We start from the raw sequence: 19,595 nt of genomic DNA, 5'->3' as shown, positions 1-19,595 counted from the left end.
TTTTTTCATAGGGATCATTAGCTATGAAAATTTTACATAGGGATCATTAGGTATAAATATTCTACATAGGGATCATTAGGTATAAATATTTACATAGGGATCCTTAGGTATAATCTATACCCAATGATCCCTGTAGGGATCACCCCCCCCCCCCCGATCCAGTGTCGTATATCTATACTACTTAAATTACCGTAGTCGTGTTTGGTTCATGCAATATTTATAGTAACATTTAAAAAATTGTTTTGTTGAAATCACCAACTGCAGATGTTATTTCCGCCAAATTTATGACATTTATTGTCGAGCCCTGTCTTTTGAGAACAAACTCTAACAAGTAATTGAAAGGAAACGCAAAACAATGATAAAAACACAAAAACTAAAAAGTTTCTAAGCTTAATGGTTCTGGCTTGCGAAAACAAAGTAAACAAGACTTCTCGTATCAGGGCGAAGCCCTGAATGTTCCGACTGCCTTTGATGGTCTATGGAGCAGTAATAACACGAAAAAATTTAAAGTAATAAAATGAAAAAAAAATTAAAACATGACATTTTTTGTGAATATCATCCACCGCAAGCCTTATAAAGTACAAAGCGATTGATTTCGCTCCCAGTAACAAATCAATTATGGCAAATTAGCGTCCTTCAACCAATTCGGAACGATGTCTAAGACGGATTAAATCGTCGCTTACGCGTTAATAGCGCGAAACAAATCCCTCGTTAATTGTCCCAAATGGGCCAAAATGGCAACCTTTAAATCCCCCCATAAATTTAAAAAGAATGATCACAGTTTAAATATCTTTTCAGCTCAGGTCAACTCCTTTTGTTTTAATAAAGTGTTTAGCTTTAAGCACAACAAAAAACGAGTGTTTTATGGCGAACGGTTAGGTTTTCATTTTGTACATTTTGAATACCGCAAAGAAATGACCGGCTGATTTGACAACAACAGCAAAAGTTATTGGGGTCAAGTGTGGTATCATTTTAAATAATTTTTGGTCGCCAAATGTATTCTAAAAACAACTATCCAAAAATAATCGACAAATAAATCGATTTTCATTTTTTTGAAGTTATCATCTTGATTGGGAAATTTTTGTTTCCAATTCATAATTTAAGTTGCAATGTTTTTCCCCAATCTTGATCCTCGGTAAAGAAAAATCTCTATGACATACTCGGCTGCAGTTGAGTTCGTCGAACGAAGACTAATTGTAATTCTTTTCTCGATTTTCACTGGATCGTAGGTAGCGTGTTATTTTTTCAGTCAGTTTTCTTTAGTCGGAAACTTTCCAAATTTTTTCGGCATGCTTTTTAGATCGAGGAAAAAATTGTCAACAAAAAATCTAACCCAAATAAGTAAAGTTTGCGCAACCTGTTATTCAGAACGGTGTTTTGGCATACGGGTCTAAAACAAAGCAAAAATATCCTGGACCAAAAATTGCAAGGATTATTCAAAGTTGTTTGAGTCCTTAAAGAAGTCCAAGGGTTGAAAACAATTTATTCTCGGCAAAAAAATTCATTTAAATGAGTTATTGAAATCATTATCAAGAATTTTCGGGGGATAGTCCTATTTTTCTTCTATACGATTTCTGAAATGAAACTGAAATAAGCAAGTTATTGGAGGCACGTGTTACAGCTCGAAAGTTGGCAGTAATTGAGTATAAAAACTAAAGATTCGATTCTTTCAGGCTGCGGAAAAAATACTCAGCGGTGTTATAAATAACTATCCAATTTATCTAACTTTTTTCAGCAACCGCAACTACTTCTGAAGTAAACGGCTTCAATCAGATTTTTTGGAATCCTACATCATAGATAACGAAGAACTAGTTACAATAATATAACTTTAACCTTCCGTATAGTTTTTCGCTTTTCCTTGTTTCGTTTTCTTCCGTTTTGGTTTGACACGCCGGTGTCTTTTCAGCGAATTATTTATATGATTTAAGTTAAAATTGATAAAGAGACATTGTCCTCACTTCATGTATGCAGTTATAGTTTTAAACTTTTCAACTCAGACACCTGAAAACGGATCTGTGATCTCCCAGGCAGTTGTTAATTTACTCAAATGTCCTTTTGTGAACTAATTTTTCTGCCGTAATGGAACCTGATCTAAACTACATTTTATGATTGGATAAATTAGATATTTTACCAATGTAAAGTATTTAATATTAACCAATCATGATCCATCTAACTAACAAACCACTTATTTGTAAGTGCTGAAATTACTTGTAATTTCAGCACCAGAGAGATTTGAATTTAACTTAGAAATTAGTTGAACTCTCCCGAGTACTTCAGCAGCCGCAATAAACCAGTATACCCTAGATCTATTGAGCCTAGCAGAGACTAGTTAAACAACCTGAGACTAGATAGTATAAGAGTAAGATTAGGATCGGTATTAGACTAAGAAGTTGCACGAATCTATCCGGCCGAAAATAAGAGAGCGTGACGAGCAGACGGTGTACCCTATCCGAAATTACTCTATGATTTATACCCATCGGTCATAACTCATCTGGGGCGACCATAAGTCTCGAACAAGACCTTAATAGCTTAGAATTAACCAAAATAGATTAGAAATTAGACAAAAACATTTACAAAATGTTATACGACAATAATTTAATCGAAATGTCTCTACGACTCAATAGATCAGAGCCAATATTCCGAACCATAACAGAACTACCCGGAATTGGAAGAAGACCTCGAACCAGAGACGACATACGACAAAGTAGAAACTTGCCATATAGTTATATGATAGTTCGGCAAAAGCCAGAACAAACTTTTATATTTAGAATACTACTCGCAATGAATTTAGATTTCCATTTGCAAACATAAAACCTTGAAGTTAATCTTCAAAATCATTTCAGGCGCTAAACAAAATTAATAATATACAATAACGATTGATAAAAAGATCTCAGATCGTTTTCCTAAACTCTGCAGTAATATACAAAACATGTTTGAAAAATATTTATTGGAAAATAAAAATAAAAATTAGTAGCATGACAATAAATGGTTAGTAATCATAAATCATTCTGTTGTTCCAGCTTCATCACCTAAAACATAACAGCATTCATAAGCTCACTAATATCATCAAAACACTAAATCTTTTCTTTACATAAATTTAAATCTTTATTAAAACTTAAATTCACTTAATTTTAAAATCAGATCATCAAGGCTTATCCTTGGATCTTAAATCATTATCTAGTTAATTAAAATTCGAACTTGATCATCAAGGCCTATCCTTGGATCAAAAAGAACAATTTTGTTCTCCCCACCCACTTAACTAGTGTCTAACGACTTCAAACGTCGATTCACTATCCAACCCTTTCTAAAGACCCAAGACTAATAGAAATTTTTAAACAAAACTAATCATTCAAATTAGGATAAACAGTGAAGAACTTCGGTTATTCATCCTTCACTTGACTCCCCCCTCTTACCGGACCCAGGATAAATCTTAGACTTAGTAAGTTTAAAATAGTATCTAACGAACTACTCGCGTTCTAATTATACCTGAACCTTGTGGATCGATTTACTATTCTCCAACCCTTGAACACAATCACTACCCCTAAGTAAGATTAAGTAAGTTAACATCTTAGCTTATACTAGTCACGAGAAAGTAAAAATCATTCTCCGGAATAGATATACTTTTCTCTCCAACCCTGAACAAAGAGACCCAGGTTAAGCTAACCAAAAAATCGTAAGGACTAACAGTTTAAGCAATTAGAATTCACTTAACAACCTTTTGCACCCGTCATCCTAAACCTTATGTCATTTAAAAACCTAGGAAATAAACAAACAATCGTTTTACACAATTGTGAAATAGATAACAAAAAATACGACCTTGTAATCACACCTCATACACAAACAGTTGGATACATTCGAACAAAACGACAAACACTGAAGAGAAAAATAATAACTAAACAAAGACAAATAACACGAAAACGATTTTCAAAAAACCGAAACGCATTTTCAGAATCAGAAACCAACAGTTTAGACGAACTTTACAAACTAAAAGAATCAATAGATAAAAATTGCCCAATTTACGATCAATTATATTTCTCTGACTCAGAAACAACTTCAAATTCATCAAAAAGAGGAAAAAGAAGAATAAAAAAGCAGTATAAACACAAACCAGTACATTTATACAATTGGAATCAACCAATTTGACACATTAATAATTACATATTAACAGTCATCGAACGAAAAAATGAGCTCAACGCACACCCCAGGTGACGAAAGTCCAGATGATGATGAAATCTTCCCTTGTATAGTAGATGCAACCACTGATAGAGGACAACATATATTTTGCAAAAATTTACTCTTAAATTTATTTGAACCCGGAATCAGTCCATGTAAAACAGAGTTCCCAGATGTAAAAATCAAAAGACAAATCATAGATTACTATCTAAAAGATATATGTAACTTCACACAACAGTATGGAATCTACTCCATAGAATTCACCTCACCAAACCATAATCATAGTAAATATATAATTCAAACAGACGATCTTGATTTAGAATTTTCAAAAGTATTTTCAGAATATATAAAAAGCATCCAATATCATAACTCACAAAGAGCAAACTCCATATTCACCAATGAAGTTTTCGCAATAATATATAGTTATATCTCGATATTAGAAAACGAAATCCCAATACCAAATGTCTCACCGACAGAAACATCTAAACATATAAGAGTACGACATGAAATCACACTACTCTCTAGTTATTTAAACATCATTAAAGAAAATTTCACGAAAGACGAAGTTTCACAACATACAAAACACGATCTACAAAAAATTTTGGCATGGTTCATAATAGATTATTTCACACACAATATTGACTTAATTGCACAAGCAAGAAAAAATTTTAGACTCCAAAACTCGAACGATGATACCGCTATCACAGAACAATCAGACTATGTTTGGGACCCCGAATGGTCTCATCCCGCATTTATAAGCTTCCCACAATCAATCTCAAGTCAAGCAATAAGTACAATATCTTACATAAGAGATTATGTAAGAGTAATACCATTAACCATTGATGCAACACCATTAAACTATAATACATTTTTGCCCGATACACAAAATAATAGTTTAAACTCTACTGTCATACACAATGAAAACCTCAATGGAACTAGGAATCTTACTCAACAAGATATCCAGACACCATCACACTTCATAAATGAAGAAATTGTACACACAACAACTACACAACAAAGTATTTCACCAATACGTCCAAACTTAACAACACCAAGAAATACAAATCCTTCACAAACACAGGTAACCTTACAATCAACCGTTAAACCTTCGGTTGCTCCAAAATATTCAAATATGGATTACCAAACATACAGACCCATGACAATACCACCAAAAACACATAAAACATTCACTAGAAACAACTTTGCAGACCATAATTATAATTATACACATCCATCAAAAACAAATTATCAACCACGAAGAAATTTTAATCAATATACAAGATCTCGAAACTGGGATAACCCAATGTCCCAACCTATATCAGTAAATTTCCAAACAAATCCTCCACAGGATCGCAGTGAAAATTACCCATTTTTTCAACAAAATAAAAATAAAAAACAGACATCTTATCAAATGGATTATTTATCCTCAGATGATGATTTCTTACAACCAGACATATTTGCACCATATACTCAAGAATATCGTGGACAAGGAGTACAGAAACCACATACAAATCATAGAATTTTTTCTCCACAACCGATAGATACACAACATCAACAACCAATTCAGCAACAACATCCAATTAATACAAAATCTTTTCAACCAATTCAACAACAAAACCCAATGATTGCACACTCGTATCAACCAACACAAATGCAAAAAGAAATACCACTCCAATATTATCTTCAACAACATGAAATAACAAGAAACCAACTTTCAAATTTTTCTCAAATGCCAAATGCAGCAGAATCATTACAAATGACAATGAATCCATACCTTATGGGTGGATCATCAATAACATCAAACAAACCTTTAATGGTTTTCACAGGAACAGACCCTGAATACTCTGTAGAAGATTATTTAAATGCAGTAACAGCAAACTTGATTTTAAACATTGGACCTGAACCAATTAATACGCCACTACATCAAAACTGGATACATCGACGCACAGCGTTGATACGAACAACCTTAGATGGCGCAGCCCAAAAATGGTTTTCAGTATTACCTCCAGAAATAAAATCAAATTGGAAAAGGTTTACACAGGAATTTTCAAAAATGTTTGACTCCGAAAGAAACAAACAACAACAAAGAGTTTTTTGTAATGAAATTCGCAGATTACCAAACGAAACCATCAAGCAATTAGCAGTACGAATCGAAACACTAGTTCGAAAAGCATATTCACTAAATACACACGACTATAAAAACACAAAGATGACAGAAATCTTAATGATGACCTTAACACCACAATTAAGGAAAATAGCAATAAAAAAGAGAGCATCCCATCCTTCTTCAATTCGAGAACCCGATTTAGATTTTCGAAAACTAGTAGACAAATTAGAACAAGCAAAAATCACAATGAAACTAGAAGAAACGGAAAATCTGAAATTACAATACGTTAACAGAATTGAAACAACTCCCACTAATATTAATAATATACAGGAATCAGACACAGACCTCGTTGAAAAAATCACTGAAATACTCAATATTTACGAAAAGAACCCAAACTTTAAAGGCAAACCATCTTTCAAAAAATGGTGTAATTATTGCCGACGATACGGACATAGTATTTCTGAATGTAGACAAAAACAGCAAGATAGTCAAAATAAACCTCAAAAATACAAAGAACCAAATAAGTCATTCTATCAATATATGAAGAAAGATCAAAATCTACCGAACAAAAATGTATACAGCAACAATAGTTCCGGAAAACCACTTCCGAACAATACAAGCTATACAAGAAATCAATCCCCATATAACTCAAGTTATAGAGGAAGATCGCCAGAACGAAGAAACACACAAAATTCGTCACAAAATCACTACAATAGACCAAATAGTAGAAATAACTACTCCAGATCTAATTCAAACACAACACAGTTTGCTTCTAGATCTAATTCCCAATCAAGAAATAGATACTATCCAAACAATCAATCACGAAACTCATCATATAATAGGAATAGAAACTATTCCAATAATCGAAATAGAAGTTATTCAAACAATCGAAATCAATATTATCAAAACAACCGATCAAGAAATAACTCATATAACAGACCAAACAGCAATTATCAAAATAGATCGCGAAATAATTCACAAAATCGACATTCAAGTTATAATAATCGTTATAGAAATTATTCCCAATCACCACACCGGAATAATAATCACTATAATAATTCTAATAATCGCCACAGAAGTAGTACACCTAAACATCAAAGACAAATCAATCAATTACAGTCTAACCCAGAAACAACATCAGACCCTCCAGGTATTGATGACACAGTAACGGATACGTTACAACTCAATCAAATAAACTGTGCATCATCAGATTCAGAAAGCGACACAGAAAACACTCTCTCCATCAATATGATAAAAGTCGAAAATGACTATGAATCTGTAATATATGAACAACCTTTTTCATCACACATATATGAAAATCAATCAGAATTTCTTCAAAATTACTACACTAAACCCATACATTCCACACCAACGACACAAGAAACTAATAGAATAAACACTACAAATCAACCCTCTGCAAATAATAAAACAAAATGCTTGAACACAAACCACATCTATCAAAATATACAAAAAGAACAACCCAAAGAAAAAATTTGGACAATACCATTTCTCTTAGAAAGTCCAAGAAAGAAAGAATTTCAACCACCAGATCTTGAAATCGATTTTTTAATTGATTCAGGAGCAGAATCAAACATAATAAACATTCCCACATGGAATGAAATAAAAATTTTACACCCAAAGCTAACACCTCTTGAAACCTCCAGTAAGCTAGCAACAGCACAAGGATCAACATTGATAAACTACGGAAAAATCCAATTATTTCTCCTCCCCACCAGAACAATGGAGCAAAGCAAAATTTTAATTAAGCCATTTAAACAAATATTCCATATCACTGATTTTAAACATAATATCATTGGAATACCATTTATTTCGAAGTATATACCAACAATTAACATCTTAAATAGTAAAATATTAATCAAAGATAAATATACAAAAACAAAAGACACATCCTTAACATTTTTTCAAAGATTAAATAAACAACCACCATTCTTTTCAAAATTTTACCCGATATTTAACCAACAAAGAAAACACTTGAAACCACTATCAGGAAACATCTATAATGTTTCAATCAAACAAGTTCACCAATATGATAAGGAACAAAACAAACAAAAATTTTATATGTCAGATTTTGAATTCAAACCTTTTCATAAATTTTTCAAAATCACAATCTCTTCAATAAAATATTTGAAAAACTCGAATTCAGATATTATTTCCTTACATGTCTATAACAACACACCTTACCAGGTAACATTACCTTTAGGACTTTTAGGCTATTGCGAAACCAACGCTACAATATCACCAATACACGAAAAAGCCTATCGCGTAAATAATATACTTCAATTATTAGATATTTGTCAATCCACAATTCTTAATGAAGAATTATCAATAAATAACATAATAAATAATGAAAACAGAAATACGGATTATTTTACAAAAACCCCATATTTCAAACCTACATTCAACATAAGTAACTACACAGAAGATCAACAGAAATTTTTAACAATGTTTAATTTCCAACATTCACAAATAACACAAGACGAATTCGAAAAGTTAGCCAAACAGCTAATTAAATATTCATCAGTCTATGCAACATCCAAATTTGATGTTGGCAAAATCAGTTCATCACTACATCTCCCGTTAAAACCAGACGCAGTTTTCAAAAAACAGAGAGCAAGTAAAGTACCAATTCACTTACATGATAAAGTGAACAGATTACTCGATATTTTAGAACAATACAACATTATATCACCAGTTAATAAAGAAGAACAACCAAAAGGCAACACATTTATCAACCCCGTTATTATTCTAGCTAAAGGAGAATCATTAAAAATCGTTCTCGACGCTAGATACCTCAATTCACTCATAGATGAATCAAAATGTAATTGGCCCATTGAACCAATACAAGTTATTTTAACAAAAATAAACGGCAAATACTTTACAACCGCCGATATGAATAGTGCATACAATCAAATGCCACTAGATGAACAATCACGACGTTTAACACAATTTGTTATTGGAAACCAACAATATGAATTCAACCGCTTATTCTACGGAATATCCATAGGACCAGCAGCATTTTCAGCTTTTATGCGCAAAATTTTTAGACCACTAATACTCAAGAAAAACGCAATCACCTATTTAGACGATGTTTTTATGCAATCACAAACAAAAGAAGAAATGTTCAATGTTTTAGAAAAATATCACCAAATACTTCAGAACGAAAATCTGAAGGCCGGCCCCGATAAATCACACTTCTTTTTGACAAAAGTTAAATTCTTAGGACATAATATAGAAAGAAAAACAATCACTCCACTGAAATCACGCATTGACGCTATTCAAAAACTTCAACCACCAACAAACAAAAAGAAAATCCAAGAATTTCTTGGAATGTTAAATTTTTTAAGCAAATATGTTTATAAAATGCAATTATATCTACGACCATTTTATAACATCCTTAGACAACAAAATAATTTTGAATGGAATACAGAGCATCAAGCACGATTTGAAGAAATAAAGAAACTTTTAACTGAACAAATTTCAAACACAATTCCAGACCCTGATCAACCATTTTATGCAATGTGCGATGCTTCGAACTTTGGCATCGGTGCAGCACTATTACAATCACATAATGGTACAAATAAAATGAACTTGATATCAGCAAATTCCCAATTATTCACTCAAGCAGAGCTACGACTCTCAACTCTAATGAGAGAAAGTACAGCCATAATATATACACTGACAGAATATGAATTTCTGATACTTGGATCAAAACATCCCACAGTTCTATTCACAGACCATAAACCAATCATCTTTCTTTTTACACAAAAATCTAATCCAAACCACCGAGTTTACAGATTTCAACTAATTCTAATGAAATTTCCAAACTTACATATAGTTTGGACTGCAGGAAAAAATCTTGCATTACCAGACACCTTAAGTCGAAATACGCCACCTGAATTACTTACACGAAAAACAAGAGTTGAAATACCCAAAAACATAAAATTCTACCTTGCAGAAAACGGAACATCACCCCGATTGGAATGCAAATATGCAGTAAAAACTGACGTTGAACAATCACAAATAAATAGTTTACAACATTTCCCACTTTATTTAGATTGTCAAAATAATCACTATGAAGTTGATCTACTTGGAACATCAACTTTTAAACCAATCCCATATTCTCAATGGATAAAAAATAACACCCAACAAAAACGAACAAAACAACACCCACCTAAAAAAGACCATTTTCCACTAATTGAAAAAGAAAATTTAACTGATAAAATAAATTTATCAGGACCACAAACAAACGATTCAAAATACACAATAAATCAAGTTTTTGACCTCCACGACCCACTTGATACAATACCCTTATCTAAATTCGAAATTGAAAACATTTTTCTCCCTCCAACAGAAACAATTACAATTTCAACACTAAGACAATATCAAAATCTTGACCCAATAATTCGACAACTAAAATCATGGCACAAATATAAAACTAAACCTATCAAAGCAGATTCAACCATTCTAGGCAACAAAACACTCCTCCGATACTTTCGCAAATTTAATAACACAACAATTAATGAAACTACAGACCTTTTAGAGTATAACTTAAATGAATCTACAGTCCCCTGTCTTCTTTTAAGTATGATTCTCATAGCTTTTAAAATCTCACATACACAAAATATTAAAGGACATTCTGGATCAGAAAAAACATATTCAAACTTTATACAAAACTTTTACTTCCCAAATGCACCAATTTGGATAAAAGTACTATGCAATGATTGTATAGTATGTCAACTAAATAAACCTTACCCAAATCAAAAACAAATAGCACAAAAACAAGATTTTAAAGGACAAAGCGTGTACTTTAATCATCGTATCTCATTTGATACTAAAGGCCCAATTTCACCCTCATCAGAAGGAAATTCCTACATTATGGTAATTGTTGACGCATTTACACATTATGTAGCACTTAACCCAGTACCACATTGTAACGCTTATTATGCGTATACAACACTTTATGAACACTGGATAGCAAAATTTGGACTACCAGAAACTTTAGTCACAGACAACGGTACAGAATTCATAAATAATGAAACAATCACACTATGTCATTTATATAACATTAAACACAAACCACGTACATCTCATGCACCTTGGACAAACGGCTTAGTCGAAGGAATGAACCGTTCATTACAAGAATATCTTAGATGTATCATCAACGGAAATGATACAAGATATACCAAATGGTCAGCAGATGTAAAATTATTTCCCTTAGCATATAATTCACAAATCACGACAACTCTAGGAATGTCACCATACGAAATGGTTTTTAACCAAAAGCCACGCAAACCAATAATGTTTACAGCAAATTCTCATAAAAACGCACAAGGTTATTGTCAACCAAATAAAGAATCAATTTGTTATAACCTACCTTTACATACACACGATGAAGATCATTTTCATCACCCACAAATTCTTAAATTAGCCTCCGGTACACACACCGAATGGATTCTAAATAGAGATAAAAAACACAATGAAATTTATCAAAAAGTAACAAAAAAGTTATTACAAAGACAAAACATTAATGAACAAATCAATTCACGTTTTACACCAGCCTCCGATTTAAAAATTGGAACATTTGTTTTGATACCTAATTTTACTACTCAAAAAGGAATTTCTAAAAAATTACAACCCCTTCGTAAAGGACCATACCAAATAATTGCAAGACCCACTGATGTCACATATAAAATCACCGACTCAGACAAAAAAGAAATCGTTCAGCACCGAAACAACCTATTACCTTATTACCCAAAAGAATACGAACTCCGCGAATTAACTCAATTATATTCTTTCACAGGTTTAAAAATTATTCAAAATGACCCACATCCGAAAAACACAACAAAGGAACAAAATGATATCCCCACCGAAAATCAAAATACAAAATCAACCGCCACCAAAAACAATACAAAAAACCTAAACCAAAAAACATCCCCAAAAGAAAGAAAAAATAGAAAAATGACCGAACAAATAATACCCCAAGAGCAAATGGACAAATCAGAACATAGAAAATCAACACGACTCCGAAATCAACCACGTAAAAATTACAAAATATTCATCCCCCAATCTAAAATATTAAAGAAAGTGGAATTTCAAAAGCAATTTTAACTTTATACTTCACAGTCTTGAAACCTCTGAAACATTTTCAATTTCTATTTTTCAAAATAACATGCTGACAAATACGCACTAATTCTAGTTCACAATAGACCAATAGGATTCATCCAATCCGTCACTTTCTCTAACTCAAACTGAGATCAATTGGACGAATCATATAAAACTCCAGGCATATCTATAACTATAACTTTACGACCTCCAGGTCAAAAATAAGCAAACCACTCCAACTTGACAACTAAAATAAATATCACCATAATCCCATACCCTTCCCTTATCTAATAACCCAAAGATCAACAATATTTCCCCAACTCAGACCACAAATACCCCCCAAACAAATTTGTTAACTTAGCCTAAAGTAACAAAATGAACATTTTAATTAGCCTAAAGTACAAAAATCTCACCATACCCCGGATCATTTGACAAACAAAAATAAAGAAAAAGACGACCTCCCGATCACCATAAAAATTGCCCCCAACAATTTTTTACAAAACTCAACCCACTTGTCAAAAAACTAATAAATAATCCGAGCACACTTGAAAATTGCCCCAAACAACAAAAAATATTCGACCAAGAAGTCATTTCTTAAATGCTCTTCTATCAAACAGTCACTAAAATTTTCATAAACCTTAAACAAATTGTTACGATACTTGCAACCTTTATAATATGTCTTTTTGATATACTTGAATCTTTTCTAATAATCTTAATCATTTTTTGTAACATTTTTTTAAATTTTCTACACTATATTCGAACTATTTCTCCAACTTTCCAAAACCCTTGATTATATCCACAGGTACGATTCATACAACTTGTCTAAATGATACGAACAATTTTCAGTAGAACTGATATTTTTTTATTGTTTGTAATTTTCATAACATTTTTATCATCCCTCATTTTGACCATATGTAAATGTATAAAGAAAGCAATCCTCACATTTGCCCTAGCAACAATTCTTCTAATTCTTTTTTTGGAAGAATATTATAATAAACATAAACTTGTTCACTAGAATAATCAATCAAGAATCTATCAAAAATTGCTACTCCACAGTCACAAAGTCAGTCTTCACCGACATCATCCCAAGATAACCCAACAACACCTTCAACTACTCAAAACCCTCAAACATCTACACGAATTTCTTTTCAAGATAATCCATACACTTTTGAAGAACGACACGCTCGTTTATCTGAACCACTAGAACCAGTTCAACGACAAGCATCTCTAAGTGAACCAACATATAACCTATACCCAACACTACCACAAGATTTAAGTAGAATACGACACCTTAGTCAGAACCAAAACACAACAGAAATAAATAGACAAATTATACATCCTCGACGAAATAAAAATTTTCAAACTCCCCGAGTTCATTTTGAAATACCTCAATCACCATCACAAAGCACTCCAGAAAATCCCACTGGTATTACACCAGAAACCCCTACACTTTTTTCACAACGAAGCACTTCAAGCCTACCCTCAGATTACTTAGGTTCAACACCAACATCTGAACAAATACGTGAAAATCCTTTCAACCCCACAAACCAAACATCACGATTACCACATTGGACAACACATTCATTCACACAAGGTGAACCAAATTTAATCAATGACCCCATAGACATTTCTACAGATACAACATCTTCATCACTACCCGAAACATTATCACTTCCATCAACACCATCGATTAGTCAAATTTCACCGACACCTCTTAACTTAAATTTTCCAAACAATCTCGACGCAAGATACCGAGAACAATCATCAACAAATATTCCTTTAAGATTAGATTGGAATACATTTACAGCACCTCCACCATTATTTGGACAACATCTAGAAAGTAACCGCCTTCATAACTGGGCACTTAATAGATTACAATATCGCCAAGATATTCACGACGATATCCGTGATCACAATATCCACATACTCCAACAAAACAGTTTACAATTAAAGTTTGAAATCACAGTTAAGTTAAATAACATTACTCAATATCCCTACCCATTAAACCCACCAAACATAACAGCTCAATCACTACCACCACCGTTTATAACTACTGAAGTAATATATAAATACGACAGATATACCAAAAACACAATTGGTTACATTACATTTTATAACCCATACTCAGGATTATCATACACATGTATATTCTAAGAATATTAGTTTTTCTCCAACTCCTTTTTCTAGTAACCTCAAATCAAAACATCAACCCTTCTCCCCGCACAGGACCCCAAGATTTACTAGTAACACATTACGATTGTGAAGAAAACGAACAAAAAACACTACACAAGTATGCAATAAATCAAGTATCACAATGTGAAACAGAACCACAAGCTATAGAAACTACAAATGTAATAGCAACACTCTATTCAAAAGCCCGAGCAACAACAGTTACAGGTTATAAATTCACAGCAACATTTTCCGAAAAGAAAGTACATTGTTCACAAGTCTCGAATGGAAATAAAAACCGACTTGACCATGAATCATTCTATCAGAGTAATATAGAACGACTTTTACATCTCAATCCCGACGATTGTAAAAATGAATTACTTAGACTAAACATCACACAAAATAAAAACTCCGAAAGAAAGTTAGTATACTTTCAAGTTTTTTCAGACTCTGTACATCAATCACAACTTGAAAGACACCAAGGACATATAAAACTAGATGACAAATACCCATATAACGGCGCACACGGACGATTAATTTATGACATACACGATAAACATTGGATACCACACATTGGTATAAATAACCCATCAAACTGCAAAGCAGACACAAAAAATAAAGGATACCAAGAAATAATGTTTTTCGATTGGAAAATACAACTCGAAAAAATACAACTCACACGAGATTTATCAGACAACACAATGATCTATCAAGGAATCAGATTACCTTGTAAAAATGATCAAGGTTATTGCGACCCTACAACACGAACACAAGCAACAATTGTTTGGTTCCCCGTAGACACATGTACAACATTTCAAGTAGCAAAAATACACGCTCGTATGATAAAATTTCACGAAAAATACTTTATACAATCAATTCCATATGAACAAGTACATCCATCACGAAAACAAAGTACTAATTTTAGAAACATACACAATATAGAAAATAAATTGACACGTTTTCAAATATATCAAGAAACAGAACTTGCATGTAAATATAGGAACCCACTTCACAAAACACAATACTCTGAAATATTAGTTGAATACGAAAAAGGATTCGACATGACCACTGGAAAAATAAAAATCGACCCATATGCCACAGGTCATCCTCCAAACGAAAGAACATCATATATACCAGTTAATTTTCAAAAAAGTAACGGACAACCTGGTGGACATCTAAAGCCCCATGACACTAGAAGCACACGTTTACAAGAACTATCACTAATGAATACTACATATTTCGGTATTATCCACTATGATATTTACTTAGATATGAAACTAGATTATACAATTAGCCGAATTTTTCAAGAAATGTCACTCTCCGAATTAGAAACACTACACCAACTATGCGAATTAGAACGAACACAAATATTACAATCACTTGCACTAGCAGTATTAAAAATACCCTACGCAGGATACTTATTATCAGGAAGTAGATCAAATTTTTTAGACTATGAAGGAAACATCTTATGGTTTTATACTTGCACTAAAAAAGTATCACCACTATACGTTTTTGAAGATAAACGATGTTATAAAAGAATCCCTATCTTTTATAAGAATAAAGTACATTTCGTTGACACACTTTCACGAAGAACCTATTTCTGGGATACCGCAGTCCCATGTGGATCAGAAAATAGCCACAATGTAGTACAACTAAACCCTGACGAAGATAAATATTACCTTCTCACTCCATATCCCACATTAATGCAATCACTCAAAAAAATTTCACCAGAAAGCATTCGCGCTATTGCTCGAAACCCAAATATAGACTTACAATCAATAGGAATATATTCAAAATCAGATATTCAACATCACATTAGAACACAACAATTCCAAGAATTATTAACACAAATGGACACTATACAAAGACAATCAATTGACCAAAACTTACGCAAACTTGCAGAAACCGCAGGATTTGCCGATATCTACACGCAAGACTATAGCGGATATTTTAAAGACATTAAAGATTATATATATCTAAACGGTGAAAAATACCGTCCCCAAGATATATCACCAATCAACATTTTTAGCTTTGTTACACTCAAAAATGAAATCCTTGATTTTCTAGGATGGCCCTACTACATCTTAGAAAAATTGACTATTTTATACGCAATGTTTAACTTTATTGGATTTCTTTTCTCACTTTTAAAAGGAATTTACAACACATGTGCTATACACACACAAGTAAATAGACAAGCAAGCGTAGCACGCATACTCTTTGCAGGATTTTTTGGAATTTTTTCTACATCTATAAACAAAATTCTTTTAGACGCACAAATAAAAGAATACAACACAAAAATAGCAACACGACAAAACACATACGACGAAGAACATAACAATGTAGACACAACGCCAACGGCACCACAATTACCACCCCTACCATATAACCATCCACTATCCCTAGTCCCACGAAATTTTCGAAATTTAGCCATCACACATAATCCAAATTTTCGACCAACCACATCACAAAGTCCCATCCAACATATAATGACACACCAGTCACAGGATGATAATACTTATGAACAAATTATTGAACAACCCCATACCACCGCTTTTCAGTCTCAAAATAATCATTTTTTTAGCCCACGATGAGCCGACAACTTGGATCCCTACACCGATCAAATTCCCACCCAACCAACCTCACCTCTCCAATCCCAATAATACCACTTTTTGCTTTTCCGCCACCCGATTTCCCACCTAGTAATGTATCATCAGGCATGAATTCCGACACTAATTCACACATCTCAGTTTTATACTCCACCTCACAACTCAATAACCCGAATATTGAAACCCCCGATGAATTCGCCGATTCAGAACCATCCCCATCCAATAATTTTCATAACTCTTCAAATTTTTCTCAACCCCCTTTTCAACCTATATTATCAAATAACCCTGACCCAATCAATTCCACACCTTCTTATGCTTCCCAAGTTACCCCAACCTACTCCTCATTTCATTCTGACCAATCATCTCATTCTCCAGACACCCCCCGAATCTCCCCAGAGCTAGATAATTTTATTACCCTCCAACAACAACCCTACCACCTTCACACCCCAACCATAAACCAAATTTCCTCCACAATAAATTCATCCAACCCCCCTACCCCTACACCCTCCTCAAATTATACTGAATCATTAGCACCATCATCCACATCTACTGAATCTTCACTCAACACTAATAGAGCTTACCGCACTTTTAAAAGAAAGTTCCCCAACCATCATTTCCCAGCAAAACCAGGAACAGCCCGTGAATACATCAACCATCCGTAGCACACTAACACAAAAGAATTTTTAGCTATCACCTTACCCTCATTCCCACAATACACCTTAAACACCCCTCACGACACTAACGAAACACGCAGCTTTGTAGACGAATACGTTTTAATGCCCACTCTCTCTTGGACCTCATATTATTATTTTACTAATCCCCTTTGCTTACCTTTATCTAGCACTCACATCGATATAGAGCGAAATAAGGACATGCTATATCGACTCACTACATCACTAACCACTAGACAATTTACTTACGTTGGATATAAAAAATCACTAAAAACACACACTGCACCTAGAGCTAATGAATATACACTAGAATACTATGATCACAACATCATCAGAGCTAACCAAGATCAATTCTTAGACGACGATCGCTTCGCTAATCCACAAATCACCGAAAAATTTTTCATCAAGACACCATATGTATTTACACTAAACATCTTCGATCGTAAGTTTGACCACATTATTTCAGAAGCACTAACAGACACACAAGCATACGAAAGTTTTAAAGAACGCTTCCACATATTTTCACCAACCTTTCATTTCCTTGCACCACACGAAAGAGATTTACACTGCTCACACGATATTATGTTGCGCACTAAACAAACCCACACATATAGTTATTATCGTTTCATCCAAAATCATTTTGACCTACACACACCCTCTAGACAACCACACCATCGTTTTCAATTCATTAATTCCAAATACACTTCACCATTTTTTCTAAATTTCACATATTGCATTAAAGATACTAACCTTCATGGTATTCTTCGCAATTATGATCCCATAACCCAAATGTACATCTTCTGTCCCATCACCAAGACCTTCAACGCCGAAGAATCCCGACCCTTCCTTATCCCGCACGAGTTTGTACAACCTATAGAAATCCCAATTTTAGAATTCATCCACAACACTAAATTCAATCACAAATTATATAATCTAATCCAAAACACACCTTATGAGTTTGCAGTTGGCACTGAAGAACTAACCACCATTAAGGCACTTCAATTGCTTTGGCCACTGCTTCAGACTAAAAATATCATCCGCATCTTAGCTAAACTACTAACAACTTCCGATCTCATCCACGACATCTTCCCCCACGGTTTTTTCCCCGACGACTAACAGGTAAGTATGAATTAAATGTATATTACTAACTTATTACAATATTAAAAACTCACCATTCTTTATCCATGCTTTCTTTAGATTTTTAGCCTTCATCCGACAATCATCTAAAAAATCCACAAAAGACAAATAAAAATCGAAAATTTCTTCAAACAATTTCAAAATTCTATTAATCTTTTACACTTATAAATTTAATAAATTTAATACCAATGCAGTAAATTCATTTATAAATTTTTTCCAAGCAGTAAATCTAATAATGATGAAAATTTGTAACTCAATTTTTTCCAATAAAAAGCAGTAAAATTCAAAATCCTATGTAGTAAATTGATAAAACGCAAATGCAGTATCATCCACATCCACGCTTTGTGACCACACTTCTATTTTTAATAAGAGCTACTCAAGGGTGAGTAACTCTTCAAAATAACCGAACTAAAACAAAAAGCTTTTGTGAAAACAACTAACTAAAATCATAATTAAAAAATATTAAACTAACAAAAGTTTTATAAAATGTAAATTACATTATGCAATACATAGATCAGAATACAACACCAAGGACGAACATCTAAAGACAAAACGACCCCACTACACTCGAGAGAGAATGGCCAACTACAATCGATATGCCGCTCACAA

Source organism: Symsagittifera roscoffensis, chromosome 7, assembly GCF_963678635.1.
Source record: "Symsagittifera roscoffensis chromosome 7, txSymRosc1.1, whole genome shotgun sequence".
Classification (NCBI taxonomy): Eukaryota; Metazoa; Xenacoelomorpha; order Acoela; family Convolutidae; genus Symsagittifera; species Symsagittifera roscoffensis.
The sequence above is the reverse complement of the archived record's forward strand: the minus strand, read 5'-3'. Positions refer to the sequence as shown.